The following is a 13477-nucleotide window of genomic DNA, read 5'->3' on the forward strand; positions in this document are numbered from 1 at the left end:
ATTAATTGCCCTTTATCCTAAATCAATTCATTCTGGTACAAGATTTTCTCATAAGGAGAAACATTCTTTTGACATTTACCCTGTAAAGTCCCTTAAGAATGGATTAGATTCCCTACAGTATGGAAACAGGCCCTTTGGCCCAACAAGTCCACATCGCCTCTCCAAAGAATAACCCACCCAGACACATTCCCTTACATTTACCCCTGACTAATGCATCTAACACTATGGGCAATTTATTACGGCCAATTCACCTAACCTGCACATCTTTGGATTGTGGGAGGAAACTGGATCACCTGGAGGAAACCCATGCATACACGGGGAGAATGTGCAAACTCCACACAGACAGTCACCCGAGACTGGAATCAAACCCGGGTCCCTGGCGCTGTGAGGCAGCAGTGCTAACCACTGAGCCACTGTGCAGCCCCATGCTTCAATGCAATCACTTCTTAATCTTCTAAATTTCAACGAGTAGAGTACCAACCTGTTTAACATTTGCTCATACCCTTCATGAATGGAGTTCATTCGTGTGAACATTCTCCAAACTGACTCCAATTCCATAAAGGGGACCTGAACTGCTCACAATACTCTAGATCTGGTGTCACCAGAACCTTGTAGTTGTAGTAAGATTTCCTTCCTGTGATACTCCAACCCCCTTGAAATAAAGGACAATATTCAGTTAGCCTTTCTGCTTACCTGCTGCACCTGTGTGCTAGCTTTCTGTATTTATTGCACAAATACCCCCATGAGCCTTCATGGTAGAGCTTTCTACTGTTTCTTCTCCCCACACACACACAGACCCTCACCCATGAACACTGCAGAAATAAGACTGGGCCGGAATATGAGTTGTGGGGAGGATGCAGAGAGTTTTCAATGGGATTTGGACAGACAAGAACAAGACAGATGAAATAGAACATTCAAAAATATTAATGCATCCACTTTGACAGGGAAAATAGAAATTTAGGGCATTTCCTAAATAATGAGAGATTTGGAAGTGTCAAGGTGCAAAGAAACCTGAGCCCCTTGTTATCTGAAAGCTCCATGCAGGTGCAGCAAGCAATTAGGAAGGCAATTTGTATGTTGGTATTTTCAGAAACAGGATGTTAACAGAAAGGTTTAAAAGACCAGACAGCTCTGAGAGTGATAACGGCTCTAGAATGATGATAAAAGATCTAAAAATGACACTATTCTGAGGGAAGGATCTCCGCTTATTCTTCGAAACTCTAGAGAATTCAGGCCCAGAGTCCAAATCTCTCATCATAAAATAATCTCACCATCCCAGGAAACAGATTAGTGAACCTTTGTTGCACTCCCTCTATGACAAGTACATACTTCCTTAGGTAAGGAGACCTAACTGTACATGCTACACCAAGGGCCATCTCACCAAGGCTCTACACAATGGCAGCAAGACATTTTTACACCTTTATTCAAAACCTCTTGTAATAAGCCAGTAAAAGAGGGGGAGGTGTGACCTTGTTAGTCGAGGACAGTATAACTTTGGCTAAAAGAATGTTTGATGAGGACTTGTCTACTGAGGTAGTATGGCTGAGGTTAGAAACAGGAGAGGAGAGGTCACACTGCTGGGAGTTTTGTATAGGCCTCCGCAGAGTTCCAGAGATATTGAGGAGAGGATTGGCAAAACAATTCTGGACGGGAGTGAAAGGAACAGAATGGTCATTATGGGGTCTTTAACTTACTCAACATTGACTGGACTATAAATCTAGTATTCTGGATTAGTGATGCTGGAAGAGCACAGCAGTTCAGGCAGCATCCGAGGAGCAGTAAAATCGACGTTTCGGGCAAAAGCCCTTCATCAGGAATACAGACAGAGAGTTTGAAGGAGGCAGGTAGAACAAGTCATGGAGACAGTGCTGAGCTGGAAGTTTGGAACTAGGGTGAGGTGGGGAAAGGGGAAATGAGAAAACTGTTGAAGTCCACATTGATGCCCTGGGGTTGAAGTGTTCCGCAGTGGAAGATGAGGCGTTCTTCCTCCAGGCGTCTGGTGGTGAGGGAGCGGTGGTGAAGGAGGCCTGGGACCTCCATGTCCTGGGCAGAATGGTAGGGGGAGTTGAAATGTTCAGCCACAGGGCGGTGTGGTTGATTGGTGCGGGTGTCCCGGAGATGTTCCTTAAAGCGCTCTGCTAGGAGGCGTCCAGTCTCCCCAATGTAGAGGAGATGGCATCGGGCGCAACGGATATAATAATTGACATTGGTGGTTGTGCAGGTAAAACTTTGATGGATGTGGAAAGCTCCTTTAGGGCCTTGGATGGTGGTGAGGGAGGAGGTGTGGGCGCAGGTTTTGCAATTCCTGTGGTGGCAGGGGAGGGTGCCAGGAAGGATGGGTGGGTTGTAGGGGGGGCGTAGACCTGACCAGGTAGTCATGGAGGTAATGGTCTTTGCGGAAGGCGGAAAGATGTGGGGATGGAAATATATCCCTGGTGGTGGGGTCTGTTTGGAGGTGACGGAAATGTCGGCAGATGATTTGGTTTATGCAAAGGTTGGTAGGGTGGAAGGTGAGAACCATGGGCGTTCTGTCCTTGTTATGGTTGGGGGGTCTGAGGGCAGAGGTGCGGGATGTGGATGAGATGCGTTGGAGGGCATCTTTAACCGCGTGGGAAGGGAAATTGCAGTCTCTAAAGAAGGAGGCCATCTGCGGTGTTCTGTGGTGGAACTGGTCCTCCTGGGAGCATATACGGCGGAGGCAGAGGAATAGGGAATATGGTATGGCATTTTTGCAGGAGGTAGGGTGGGAAGAGGTGTAATCCAGGTAGCTGTGGGAGTGCGTTGGTTTGTAAAAGATGTTGGTGTCAAGTTGGTCATCATTAATGGAGATGGAGAGGTCCAGGAAGGGGAGGGAGGTGTCAGAGATGGTCCAGGTAAATTTAAGGTCAGGGTGGAATGTGTTGGTGAAGTTGATGAATTGCTCAACCTCCTCGCGGGATCACGAGGTGGCGCCAATGTGAAATCTAGTAGGTCGGATCAATCAGTTTTTGTCCAATGTGTGTGGGAGGGTTTCCTTGAAGGGCCAACAAGAGAGGAGGCCACACTGGATCTGGTGCTTGGTAATGAATCAGGCCAGGTATTTGATTTAGTGGTAAGTGAGCACTTTGGAGGGAGTGACCATAATTCGGTTACGTTTAGTTTAGCGATGGAAAGGGATCGGTGCATGCCACAGGGCAAGATTTATCGATGAGACAAGGGCAATTATAATGCGATTAGGCAAGACTAAGGATGCATAGAATGGGGTAGCAAAATGCAGGGGACGGGGACGATCGAAAGGTGGAGCTGGTTTAAGGAAAAGATATTGCGTGTCTTTGATAGATATGTCCCTGTCAGGCAGGGAGGAAGTGATAAGGTAAGGGAACCATGGTTTACTACAGAAATTGCATCTCTTGTTAAGCAGAAGAAGAAGGCTTATGTGACGTTGAGATGGTTCAAATGAGGCAATAGAGAGTTACAGATTAGCAAGGAAGGATTTAAAGAGAGAGTTAAGAAGAGTAAAGAGAGGACATGAACAGTCTTTAGCAGGTAGATTAAAGGAGAACCCTAAAACTTTCTGTCAGTATGTGAGGAATAAAAGGATGATGATGGTAGCAACAGGGCCAGTCAAAGGCAGAATGGGAAGTGGTGTGTGAACCCTGTGGAGATCAGAAGGTGCTAAATGAACATTTCTCATAGATTTTCACTTAGGAAAAGGAGAATATTGTAGAGGAGAAGAATAAGATACAGGATATTAGACTAGAAATGATCGAGGTTAGTAAGGAAGAAGTGTTATCAGTTCGAGAAGGAGTGAAAGTAGACAAGTCCCCTGGGCTGGATGGGATTTATCTGAGGATTCTCTGGGAAGTGAGGGAGGAGGTGTTGAAGATTTTGGCTTTGATCTTTGAGTTGTCATTGTCTACAGGTTTAATAACAGAGGATTGGAGGATTGCAAGCGTTGTGCCCTGTTCAGGATAGTCAACCCTTGGTTTCATCATGGCAGGTCATGTCTCACCTCATTGAGTTGTTTGAGAAGGTGACCAAAAGCATGTGGATGAGGGTAGGGCAGTTGACGTGGTATACATGGACTTCAGTAAAATCTTTGATAAGGTTCCACATGGTAAGCTGTTGGAGAAAATGCAGAGGCATGGAATTGAGGGTGATTTAGCAGTTTGGATTAGAAACTGGCTTTCGGTAAGAAGGCAGCGAGTGGAGGTGGATGGAAAATATTCAGCTTGGAGTCCGGTTACTAGTGGTGTGCCACAAGGGACCACTGCTGTTTTGTTATTTGTCTAAATGACTTAGACGCAGGCAAAGGTGGATGGGTTAGTATGTTTGCAGATGACACTAAAGTCAGTGGAGTAGTGTACAGTTTGGAAGAATGTTACAGGGGACTTGGATAAACTGCAGAATTGGGCTGAGAGATGGCAAATGGAGTTCAATGCAGCTAAATGTGAGGTGATGCACTTTGGGAAGAATAACAGGAAGGCAGAATACTGGGTCAATGGAAAGATTCTTGGTAGTGTGGATGTGCAGAGGGATCTTGGAGTCCATGTGCATAGATCCCTGAAAGTTGCCACCCAAGTTGATAGTGCTGTTAAGAAGGCATACGGTGTGTTAGGTTTCATTGGTAGAGGGATTAGGTTCTGGAGCTGTAACATCATGTTGCAACTATACAAAACACTAACACAGCCGCACTTGGAATATTGTGCACAGTTCTGGTTGCCCCATTACAAGAAGGCTGTGGAAGCATTGGAAAAGGTGCAGAGGAGATTTACCAGGATGTTGCCTTGTCTGGAGGGAAGGTCTTATGAGGAAAGGCTGAGAGACTTGGGTCTGCTCTCATTGGAAAGAAGAAGGCTAAGTGGGGATTTGATAGAGACATGCAAGAGGATCAGAGGATTAGGTAGGGTAGACAGTGAAAGTCTTTTTCCTAGGATGATGACATCAGCTTGTACGAGGGGGCATAGCTACAAATTGAGGGATGATAGATTTAAGACAGATGTCAGAGGCAGATTCTTTACTCAGAGAGTGGTAAGGGTATGGAATGCCCTGCCTGCCAATGTAGTTAACTTAGCCACATTAGGGAGATTTAAACAATTCTTGGATAAGCACATGGATGATGATGGGATAGTGTAGGGGGACAGGCTAAGAATAGTTCACAGGTTGGTGCAACATCGAGGTCCGAAGGGCCTGTTCTGTGCTATATTGTTCTATGTTCTCAACCAAAAGATTTGGACTCTGGGCCTGAATTCTCTCGAGTTTAGAATAATAAGTGGAGATCTCATTGAAGAGTACAAAATGCAGAAAGGATGTTTCCCCTGGCTAGGAAGGGGGATGGAACAGTCAGTGCCACAAGAACAGAGTCTCAGAACAAGGGGTAAATGATTTAAAACTGTGGTGAAAAAGAATTCCTTCACTTGGAAAGCAGCTAATCTTTGGAAGTCTTCACACTGGAGGGCAGTGGAAACTTAGTATAAGAGAATTATGCACTTTTAGATATTAAAGATACTAAGGGATATGGAGATAGTGCAAGAAAACAATTTGTTGAATTAAAACACCAGCTATGACCTAGTTGTTCGCCTGAGCAGGCTCATGGGGCAAACGTCCTACTCCTGCTGTGATGTCCTATGTTCTTATCTTCCTTTCAAAATGAAAAATTGCTTGCGGATAATGCAAGCTCCAATTTGCTTGTGGGATTTACAGTTTCGGGGTTAGGAAGTCACTTTGTGAATAGTGATCAAAGGAATGTTAAAGAGCAATTATTCAAAGTTCATTTTGATTCCACATCCAACATTCTACAGTTTAGTTTATGCTCCAAACAAAACTCTGTATCGTAATTTCCAGAATTATTGCCCTTGCCTCAGCTAATTCTCATTTTCTATGCTGAACTTTAGTCTCAGCACAGCTCTTATTCTACACCATTCTGACTCTTCTGAAACATAACAATAGAAATTACTTTCTAAAAATGATGTTAATAACTCTCCAATACCCTTGAGTTTGAAATTTTCTATTACCACCACAGCGCTAGATCATTCTGTCTTGTTATGTTTGCAGGTATTAGCAGGGCAATCAAGTATTTCCTAAATAGGAATGTGAATTTTAGCTTGCCTATTATTGCTTTTCAAAAGTCCAAATTAAGAAGTAACATTCAGGGTGATGTACCCTGAGACATCTGTAGCTTAAGGCAAATACAGGTCACCTAACACAATATGCACATTCATTCATTGCCCTGATCTCCACCTTTTTGAGTTTACGTAATGAAGTTTAGATTTTGTGTTGTAGCAATTGTGCTGTCTATAAGACATTCATTTATATCAGGGAATTAGTATAATAACATCACTGAATGCATGGAAGCCATAAAACATCAGAATATACCGAGCAAATGTGACCAAACCACTTTAAATTCTTCTGGAATATCTCTATTTCTTGTAATCTCATGTTTTCCTTCCTTTCTGAGCTCCTTTAAGAATATAGGAAACACTTACTGCTGTTTGTGAACACTTTCCCTCAGAATCGTGTCATTTTTAAATCTTCTGCCATCATTCTAGAGCTGTCATCACTCTCAGAGTTGTCTGGTCTTTTAAACCATTCTGCTAACATCCTATGTCTCAAAATACCTTTGCACACAACTGATTTATTTGTGGCTGCCTTATGTAGCAGTCATGAAGACATTCAGGCATTGATGCTCATCTGTTGCAACCTGTCAATTATTTTCCCACCACTGATTTCCTGGAATTTCAATGCATCACTGTCGGAAGAGAGTTAAAAGCAGTAAAGGATGACCAGCTGTTCCACCTATTAATGGAAATGCAACTGCTGCTGCCACCAGTTGCCCATAAATATCCACATAAACTGAATTTGAGATTATTCTCGTGATCATTAAGGTACTTCAATAACAACAACCACACACATTTTTAATTGGTACGTATTTTGACAGGAAAAGGATAAAGCACACAATCCGTGAATAAACAAAGTAATGTGATTTACTTTGTTTACTAATCGGAAAGGAGTTGATAAATTAAAGCAAATGAAATGTCAAAAAGCAAGAGATGAAAGAAAAAAACAAAAAAAGAGAATCAAAAACTGGCAGACAAAGATGCTCAAGTAGGATTTAATTATGTCTTCATGAGCTGTCAGCAAGCTGTGACAGCATTTAGGCGTCACAAGAAGACAAAATTAGATATTGCATTACGCTATGGGTCTTGGTTCTCAACACTGCTATGACTCATTTGTGTTTTTCCAATGCCACTAATAATTCCTGTTGCCCCTTTATTCTTTACTAGTTTAAAAGCACTTCTTTAGATTGAAAAACTCTTCTTACTTTTTCCAAAGGCACTATTTATGTCATAGGAATTTTCCTCATTCAAGTTTATTTTTTATTTCAACCATCACACAGGTCTTTTTTTCATTGACAAACCCATGCAACTGATGTGTTTTCTTTGTTTCCTTCATAAACCTTCTCAATATTGTAGATTTCTCAATATAGAGTTGGTTCTTTTTAAAAAATCATATTTGAATGACCGTTCTATTACATTTATTATGGGAGTGATACATTTCATGGAAAATAATTTTAAAAACTTGCATTATCTGCTCCTCCTTCAGATAGCGCTACAAGAGACTCATTAGATGTTAAAGGTATCATTGTGTAACAGAAGAGCGACTAATTTATGCAGACACCATCAGTCACCCTGTTACTCAATAATCTAACTTCTTATATTCTACAAAATTTAGCAATTGTGTTCAAAGTAAGGGCTGTGGAGAGAAAGAGTGCAACTGGTCTCCTTCCTATTGGAAAGATGTTGTGAAACTTGAAAGGGTTCAGAAAAGATTTACAAGGATGTTGCCAGGATTGGAGAATTTGATCTACAGGGAGAGGCTGAACAGGCTGGGGATGTTTTCCCTGGAGTGTCGGAGGCTGAGGGGTGACCATATAGAGGTTTACAAAATTATGAGAGGCATGGATAGGATAAATAGACAAAGTCTTTTCCCTGAGGTTGGGGAGTCCAGACCTAGATGCCATAGGTTTAGGGTGAGAGGGGAAAGAAATAAAAGAGACCTAAGAGGCAACTTTTTCACACAGAGGGTGGTATGTGTATGGAATAAGCTACCAGAGGAAGTAGTGGAGGCATATACAATTGCAACATTTAAGAGGCATTTGGATGGGTATATGAATAGGAAGGGTTTGGAGGGATTTGGGCTGGGTGCTGGCAGGCGTGTCTAGATTGGGATATCTGGTTGGCATGGATGGGTTGGATCAAAGGGTCTGTTTCCATGCTGTACATCTCTATGACTCTAACAGCCATTATTGAGCCAGGTGTCAGGGAAAAAGAATTACAATTGAACTAAGAGAGAGAAAAAAACAAAACATATTTTCAGTGTATGTTAATACAATTAGCAGAAAAAGAAAAAGCCTAATTTTGTATGCTAACTATATCTCCAGATTACTTTGCTCAGTAACTTTTATTCAAGCAATTAAAACATTATTTAAAAATAAATTTCAAAAGCTCCATTGAGGTAAATTTGTGTATTTTAGCTTAAACATGAAGGTTGATCATAAGTGAAGGTATGAGGGAATAAATAGAAGTAGGTCTTCTTGAGACTGCAGAGCTGAACTCTGGGGAAATGCTGACAGAATCATGGGAATTCGTGAAACACCAACTGTTATGCTTTGCAATCAAAGAAAGGATTTAGTCTAAAGCCAAATCCTAACATTCCAGAATGCATTCATGCACTCCTGAAGATAAGAGCACATGATCCTATTTTAAAAAAGAGCTGCCAATGACTACAGCAGCATGAGAGTTACTTTGTCAATCAGGATACAACACACATGCCAGTGCTACCATTTTTAAACCCCACATTTCTCAGACAAGCTGAACTCTGCTATATAAAGGAATTGTGGACTATATGTAAATAATATTTTGGAGCATTCCTCTGAATGGCTAACATTTGAATATTTGACAGGAAGTAGTCTGACTTATGGTGAAATACTCTTCTGTTCAGATTATAGTTTGTGCTGAAGCAAGTTAGTCCAAACATGGATATTCTGCTGACAATTACTTTGGGAGTTAAGCAAGAGCAGCAAAATGATGAGAGACCTTGTAGAGTAGGGCAAGGGAAGGAAGAGGAGGACAATGAAGGGGATAAGGAAATGAGGCCATATTTGCCAAATGTCTGAGAGAGCAATTCCATTCCGAGATTTCACAAACAGCAGAAATAATTTCTATCTCCCTATGCAATCAAGTCACTCCATTAGCTTGGAAATTTCAATCAAATCAGGCATTAAACTTTGGGAAATCTGGAGATGAATTAGTTGCCACAGAATTCCAAGTATCTTATAAAAATCACTCTCATCAACAAATATCCCCAACTCTCTTCTTTTGCTATTACACTTTACAATTCAATGAAGCTTGTTGTGCATTATCTGTCCTACGGAATACCCTCCACTTGTTTGAATAGGTGCAACTGCACCAACACTTAAGGAGCTTGATCTCATCTCGGACGAAGGAGCTCATTTGAGTGGTACATCTATTCATTATTGATAAATTCCGCATGTGTGTATTATTTATAAGATGCCTTTAAGCAATTTACCAAAGTTCCTTCAGTAGCACCTCCTACACTCAATACCTCCACCACCCAGAAAGTCCAAGAGATAGGTGCATTGGCAAAAGCATCACAATCAAGTTTCCCTCGAAGTCCCACACTGTCCTGACTTAAGCATGTATTCGTTGTGATTTGGCTATAATCCTAATGCTAGAACTCTCTGCCTCACAACATTTTGGGTACCTTCATCACACAAATTTAGCAGTTCAAGAAGAAAACCTACTATCTCTTTCAAGGGTAACTAGAAATGGAAAACAAATGAAAGTATGGTTAGCTTCACTTTCTGTGGATACTTTTTAAAAATATCGTATGAAATCACTCTTAATTACTGAAATAGACATTGTCCATATGTACTGTGAATAGGTACTTTATGTGTCTAGCACAATTTATAGCTACATATATAAAATTACTATTGCAAATTCTGCTTTGGGGTCTGTTGTGTTTTAATATTCTTTCCTCTGAATCCCAAATTGACTTGAACAATTTCAGCATTGAATATTACATCAGCATCCAGAACATATTAAAGTTGAATTGTGCCATTGCTTCTTACAAATATATAGTTTCCTTCATGACAAAACATTTTTAATGATCAACACATCTTTGGTTTAAGCTGTATAATGTGAGATGTTGTCATCTGGAATCATGGTCCAAATGATAAAGGAGCAGGTGAATGAGGAGATACAAGTGCTAATTAAGCCCATAATGTGAAAAACCCTGTTTAAGATCATTTCGAATGATAAATGGTCAAAGTTTCCACCCACCCATGCTGGAAGCAAAGAAGCAGCTGCATGCAACACAAAGGAACATCAAGGGAGTTTTTTTTTGCAGTAGTCTAATCCTCCATTCTGATTTTGCTTTATAACCTAGCACAGTAAGAAAAAAATTATCCCATGTACATCAGTTTACAATTTTTTTTTCGCAGCAAACTTAAGTTCAAAGAATTGACTTTCATTTTGCAAACATTCAATATTTTAGTAAACTGTTAACCAAAAAGAGTCGTACTTTTTAATCACTTTGTGAATTCAAATGTATTTGTGCATGTTACACCAAATGCAGTCCTTTATTTTTCATGATGACAAAATCTTTATTACAATTGTTAAAGCCCTGGTGCACAAATTGAATTTTCTTCACTTTTACTGGTGCATCAAGTCATGATGCAGCACGAACATCATTTCTCTTTTCAGAGTAAGTCAGTATTCTCCACCCAAATGTCATTAACTTGCAAACATGAGTGGTTGCATAGTTGAAAGCAAACGCAGACACGTTTTCAGACAGTCTTCTGTTTATCAGCAGGCTAACTTGGATACTCAGCCAGGAACACAGGTCAAAAATAATTGGAATGTGAAGTGTATTTGTTAATGCAACAGAACACCTACATTTTCACATTTCAATTTCTTTCAGTTAAAAATCTCCTGCATCAACAATAACCATTTCATGGCTGAACTTACCCAATTAATTTTGTGGCAAAGAATCACAATCTGTCATTAAACATTGATCCATCACTGTAGGAAATACTAACTTCCCTCTTTGTCAAATAAGTGAGACAATAATGCAAAGCTTAAGAGTTATCAATCGTAACTAACAGGTAAGATGCTGCACTGTTACAAGTGCACAAAGTCATGTAAACAAGCTGGATGTGGAAGGTTCACTTGTTTGTTCTTTTTGGGAAAGAGCATCTGAAACTAAAGTTAGTAATAGTTCAAGAAATAAAAGGTACAGCAAAACAGATTTAACAAAATGCGCATATGACAGGAAACAGAGTAGTGGTGAATTATTGTTGTTCAGACAAGAGGAAAATTTGTATTGTATTTTTCTGTCGGTGTTAAGACAGGTGCACTTCATGATAAAATAATAACATAGACTTTGGTGTACAGGGCACAATTTCAGAATGTAAAGGTGATGCAAAACTTGGAAATATTGTGAACCCTGAGGAAGATACCTTAAATATTTAAAGAGGTATAGGCAAGTTGGGGAAATGGGTTAACAAATGTCAAATGAATTTTAATGCAGAGAAGTGTGAAATGATTCATTTGGTCAGAACACTGCAGAGAGACAATATAAAAGAAAAATTATAAAAAAAAAGAGTTGCAGGTGCAGAGGAACTGGGTGAATATTACATAAATAATTGAAAGTGGCAGGATGAGAGCCTAAAGCTTATGACTTCCTGGACGATATCCATAGGGCATGGAGAACAAAAATCAGAAGGTTATGTTAAACCTGGCCAAAACACAAGTTCAGCATGAAAAGGAGAATTACATCCAATAGACAATAGACAATAGACAATAGGTGAGGAGTAGGCCATTCAGCCCTTCGAGCCTGCACCGCCATTCAATATAATCATGGCTGATCATTCCTAATCAGTATCCTGTTCCTGCCTTATCTCTATAACCCTTGATTCCACTATCTTTGAGAGCTCTATCCAACTCCTTCTTAAATGAATCCAGAGAGTGGGCCTCCACTGCCCCCTGTGGCAGAGCATTCCACACAGCCACCACTCTCTGGGTGAAGAAATTTCTCCTGAGCTCTGTCCTAAATGGTCTACCCAGTATTTTTAAGCTACGCTGCACTCCCTCAATAGCTAGAATGTCTTTTCTCAAATTTGGAGACCAGAACTGCACACAGTATTCCAGGTGTGGTCTCACCAGGGCCCTGTGCAGCTGCAGAAGCACCTCTTTGCTTCTCTACTCAATTCCTCTTGTTACGAAGGTCAGCATGCTATTAGCCTTCTTCACTACCTGCTGTACCTGCATGCTTGCCTTCATTGATTGGTGTACAAGAACACCCAGATCTCTCTGTACTGCCCCTTTACATAAATTGATTCCATTGAGGTAGTAGTCTGCCTTCCTGTTCTTGCTACCAAAGTGGATAACCATACATTTATCCACATTAAACTGCATCTGCCATGCATCTGCCTACTCACCTAACTTGTCCAGGTCACCCTGTAATCTCCTAACATCCTCATCACTTTTCACCCTGCCACCCAGCTTTGTATCATCAGCAAATTTGCTAATGTTATTGCTGATACCATCTTCTGTATCATTAACATATATTGTTCTGGGCACCGTATTTTAGGAAGAATGCAAAGGTGTTAAAGAGGGTACAAAAATGATTAATCTGTATAGTTCCAGAGATGAGAAAATTCAGTCATGTAGAAATATAAGAAAAGTTGGGATTATTCCCCTTGGAGAAGAGAAACCTGCAGGGATGATTTGACGGAAGTATTCAAAATCATGAAGGATCTGGAGAGAGTAGATGGGGGAAATGTTTTCCTATTAGTAGAAGTATTGAGAATCAGATTTAAAGCAATTGGAAAATGAAGCAATGTTAATGTGGAAAAATACATTTTCACACTGTTGGAATCTGATGATGAGCAATGTATCGCTCTTTCCTTTTTGTACCTCTATCATCTTGGTTGGCCACCACAAAGATTTTTAAGTTCTTTTTACAGGCAGGTACCTACCACTTCAATTAAAACAGCGCTCTAGATCAAAATGAAACAGTCAACTACAAGGTTTTCTTTGGTGAAAGAAAATTTTCTACTAACTAAGCATGAGAAAAATCATACAATGTGACTGGAGGAGGAGGGTACACTAATATCTCCATCCTCAATGATGGAAGAGCCTAGAACATCGGTTCAAAGGATAGGGCTGAAGCATTCACAGTAATCTTTGGCCAGAAGTGCAGAGTGAATGATCAATCTCGGCCTCCTCCAGTGGTCTCCTGCAACACAGATACTTTTCTGCAGCCAATTTGATTCACTGCACGTGATATCAAGAAACTGTTGGAGACAGGGGATATTGTAAATAAGCTACAAGTCTTGACAATAATACTGAAGACTTGTGCTCCAGAACTTCCTGCTCCTCTAGCCAAATTTCCAAATCAGTTTCAACACTAACAT

The sequence above is a fragment of the Chiloscyllium plagiosum genome, chromosome 10 (assembly GCF_004010195.1).
Source record: "Chiloscyllium plagiosum isolate BGI_BamShark_2017 chromosome 10, ASM401019v2, whole genome shotgun sequence".
Classification (NCBI taxonomy): Eukaryota; Metazoa; Chordata; class Chondrichthyes; order Orectolobiformes; family Hemiscylliidae; genus Chiloscyllium; species Chiloscyllium plagiosum.